Below are 4,601 nucleotides of genomic sequence, written 5' to 3'. Positions count from 1 at the left end.
GAATAGACAAACCCGTAGAGACAGAAACTAGACTAGTGATCGCCGAGGTAGGGGTGGGGTGGGGGTGGGGGGTGTGATTGCTTAATGTGTACTGGGTTTCCTTTTGGGGGTGACAGAAACGTTCTGGAATTTGATAGGGTCACCACTATCTGGTTGCTTAAAATTGTGGCTATACTAAATGCCACCAAATTGTATACTCTCAAGTGATTAGGATGGTAAATTTTACGTCACATGCATTTAACACACACACAGAGCATTGATTTCCTGGGTCCTTGGAGCTCCTCTCTTGTAAGGTGGTGCGGCTCTGAGGTCGTCTTGGGTGGTTTGCTGCTAGGACACTCCTCCTCCCAGCCCGTCATCCTCCAGTCCACTGACCTCCCCAAGTCTTCCTCTCTGCCCTTGCAGGTCTGACCTCCCCTTCTGACCAAGCATAAGCCTCCAGGAAGTCTTTCTGATTATTCTAGCCCCACTGATTTCTGCTTTCCCTTGTTTCTTAAAGTGACCCTCAAGCTCTTGACTCTATGCAGCCTTATCTTCTTCACTAAATGTTTTTCACCTCTTCGTTACTCCTGTCATTTTTGGCTAATACAGGTGAGACCACGGGTCCTAGTTTTCATGGTCCTGCCGAGGGCCTCAGAACCCCTGCGCACAGTGAAATGATACGTTAATGACATAATTCCTGCCCTAAAGAAGCTTCTAACATTAGTTGAGGAAACAAAACATATATGCACTAATTGTGAAATATCAGTGCAAATAAATGCTTTAGGGGCTCAGAGCTACTGGGGACGTTAGCCAGGGAACCCATTCACTGAATCGATTCATTCACTGGGGACTTACTATGTGCCAGGCATTGGGTTGAAACATGGAAGATGATTTTTGATATCTGATAGAGTGATATTTGAACAGGTTTTAAAGCGTGGGTAAGATTTATGTAGCTAGAAAAAAATAAGAATCCTGTTCTTAGCAAAAAGAAGAATGTGCAGAAATACAAGATTGGAAAAGTATGAAGTGTGAAAATAGACCAGCTTGACTTATGGAGAGGATTTGTGGAACATCAAAAAAGATACGCATATACTGGCATGAAAAGATGGTCTAGATATGCTAAGTGGAAAAAAGCAAGTTGTAGTGAAGTATTCGTAGCATAATTTCATTTTTCACAAACATACACTAATGTATGTGACTTTAAAAAGACAGAAGGGGCACCTGTCTGGGTGGCTCAGTCAGTTAAGCGTCCAACTCTCGATTTCAGCTCAGGTCATGATCTCATGGTTTGTGAGTTCGAGCCCTGCATGGGGCTCTGCGCTGAAGTTGGGAGTTTGCTTGGGATCCTCGCTCTCTTCCTCTCTTTCTGTTCCTCCCCTGCTTCTCTCTCTCTCTCTCTCTCTCTCTCTCTCTCTCTCTCTCAAAGTAAATAAACTTTAAGAAAAAGACAGAAGTACACACAAAGCTAAGAGCAATTGCTAGGGGCTAAAATGGCCTTACGAGGTCCCATAATTTAAAAATTTTCCCCACCTAAGTATGTATTATTTCTGTGATGGGGGCAGGGAAAGTAAATGGAAATAAATTAATAGATATTTTAAATAAATAAGCTACAGAGTTTGGACCTACTTTGTTAGGCAAGAGTGAACCTACTATTTACACTTATAAAAATTGAATTTTGGGAAGCCTTAGGGCTCACGTTTTGTAAGTATCTCAATAGTCCTTGATAGTCCTTTGCAAATCTCCTCTGCTGAAATAGCACCCTCTTCCAGCGGGTGGGGTCTGCATGCTTCCCTCAGTGGTCTACTGGGCCTCCTGCAGTCCCTGGGCACCCCTCCACCCCTACCTTACCCTTCACCCCCATCCCCACGTGGGGAATAACCTGCCTGAATGTTACTTTTACACGGTGGATCAACAACCATCCATAGCGAGGGAATGACAAGAAACTTTAGAACTATATATATATATATATATATATATATATATATATATATATATCCTCAAGATTTCCTATGTTTCTTTCTTTTTCTTTTCTTTTTTTCTTTTCTTCTTTTCTTTTCTTTTCTCTTCTTTTTTCTGTTCTTTTCAATAGAGAGTGTGTGTGTTCAAGCGTGGAGTAGGGCGGGGGGGACATGGTGGGGACAGGGGCAGAGGGAGAGAGAGAGAGAGAGAGAGAGAGAGAGAGAATTCCAAGCAGGCTCCATGCTCAACCGACTGAACTATCGAGGCGCCCCTCTTGTTTTACAACAGGAAAAATTGAGAGGCCTTTAGAAGAAATCCACTTCCAGAAAGGAATGAAGAAATCATTCTTTAGATAGCTTTGCAGTAGACCCATAACAGACCAGGGAGGAAGGATGGAAGGGGGAGAGAGAGTGATGGACAAAGGAGGTTTCTCCTCAAATGGGCCTCCCATCCCTGGTAGATCTTCCCTCCCAAGATCAAGCTGGGAGGTGGATAAACTGTGGCTCGCTTTAATTCAAATACGTAAAACCAGACCAGCTAATTGAGTTGAGTTACCCAAGTCGAGAGACATTAAGAATGGGATAGTGGGTTCCAAATCAGGATTCTCAGCCCCTGAAGTGCTGGCCTTTTGGCAGACAGAGTAATTTTCCTGTGCCCACTGGGCTGGAAGGTGCTCATGATGGGAGCCTCCTTCAGCCAGGCCTGAGCTTCCCTTCCTGGGCCCTTGCCCTGCCTCCCGCCCATGAAGACAGGGGGCCCCACCCACTCTCTCCTTTAGAGAATCAGCAACGCGAAACTCAGAAGTGGAGAAGCCAAATCAAATTGGCAAGGGCACCAAAAACCTGTGCATCAGGCTCTCACTTTGCTCCGTTCTTCTAGGGTGGATGGGCAGGGTGAGGCGATGACCAGAGATGAGGGTATATAACCCACTACCTACAAGGATGAGTTCTAGACCCGAAGTTTACAAATTACAATTTTCCTTGTTATACCTCTGTGTTGGGCAGAATAATGCCCCCACCCCAATCCCCCCAAACCCACCCTTGTGTACTACACCTCCCCACCCTAGACCACAAAGATGTCCACAAGCCATTCCCTAGAATCTATGGATGTTAATTACCTTTCATGGACAAAGGGACTTTTTGCAGATGTGATTAAATTAAGGATCTTGAGACGGGAAATTACCCTGGGTTATCCGGGTGGGCCCAATGTAACCAAACCACAGGGGGCTTTACATGAGGGATTCAGGGGGGTCAGAGTTAGAGAGGGAGATGAGAATATGGTAGAAGAGATGAGAGAGACACAGAGAGAGGAAAAGAGAGAGAGAGGAGGGAGGGATATTGACTTGAAGATGCCACACTGCTGGCCACAAAATAAGGAATCCAGTGGCTTCTGGAAGCTAGAAAGGCAAGGAATGGATTGTCTCCTAGAGCCTCCAGAAGAAACACAGCTCTTCTGATTCCTTGATTTTAGGACTTCTGTCTTCCAGAACTGTAAGATAACAAATTTGTATTGTTCTACAGCAGTAAATTTGCAGTAATTTGTTAAGGCAGCAGTAGGAAACTAATACATCCCCTTACTACAGTTGGCTGAGAGTCAACCACTGACAGGTCCACGTCTGATTGAAAGTTAGGTGATTCCGTGACATTTGACCCTTTCATCAAACCCAACCAAGAGTTGTTGTTGTTGTTTAATGTTTATTTACATTTGAGAGACAGAGAGAGACAGAGCGCGAGTTGGGGAATGGCAGAGAGCGATGGAGACAGAATCTGAAGCAGGCTCCAGGCTCCGAACTTGTCAGCACAGAGCCCGACGCCAGGCTCAAACTCATGAGCTGTGGTGCGATCATGACCTGAGCCAAAGGAAGTTGGACGCTTAACCGACTGAGACACCCAAGCACCCCATAACCCAACTAAGAGTTTTTTATTGCATTGATTATAAAGACTTCTGGTAAAATAAAATAGCCACTGAAGTATAGCTCTCAGATTCTCAAACTGCCAACCACAGATCCAGAACCACTCGATGTTCACCTGGGGGCTCAACTACCATTTGACCTTCCAGGATGTAACAAGGAAGATCTTTAAGTTAAATTAGAAATAATTGTATTTTGGGGGCGCCTGGGTGGCTCAATTGTTTGAGCTTCTGACTTTGGCTCAGGTCACGATCTCAAGGTTCGTGGCTCATGGTTCCAGGTCTCTGCTGTCAGTGTGGAGCCCCATTTGGATCCTCTATCCCTCTCTATTTCTGCACTTGCCCCGCTCACACACTCTTTCTCAAAAATAAAAAAAAAACGTTTAAAAAGCTGTATTTTTAAAAATTATTACCAAAGTAGGGGCGCCTGGGTGGCTCAGTCGGTTAAGCGTCCGACTTCAGCTCAGGTCACGATCTCGCGGTCCGTGGGTTCGAGCCCCATGTGCTGACAGCTCAGAGCCTGGAGCCTGCTTCCGATTCTGTGTCTCCCTCTCTCTCTGCCCCTCCCCCGTTCATGCTCTGTCTCTCTCTGTCTCAAAAATAAATAAACGTTAAAAAAAAATTTGGGGCGCCTGGGTGGCGCAGTCGGTTAAGCATCCGACTTCAGCCAGGTCACGATCTCGCGGTCCGTGAGTTCGAGCCCCGCGTCGGGCTCTGGGTTGATGGCTCAGAGCCTGGAGCCTGTTTCTGAT

Source organism: Felis catus, chromosome D3, assembly GCF_018350175.1.
Source record: "Felis catus isolate Fca126 chromosome D3, F.catus_Fca126_mat1.0, whole genome shotgun sequence".
Lineage (NCBI taxonomy): Eukaryota > Metazoa > Chordata > Mammalia > Carnivora > Felidae > Felis > Felis catus.
The sequence above is the reverse complement of the archived record's forward strand: the minus strand, read 5'-3'. Positions refer to the sequence as shown.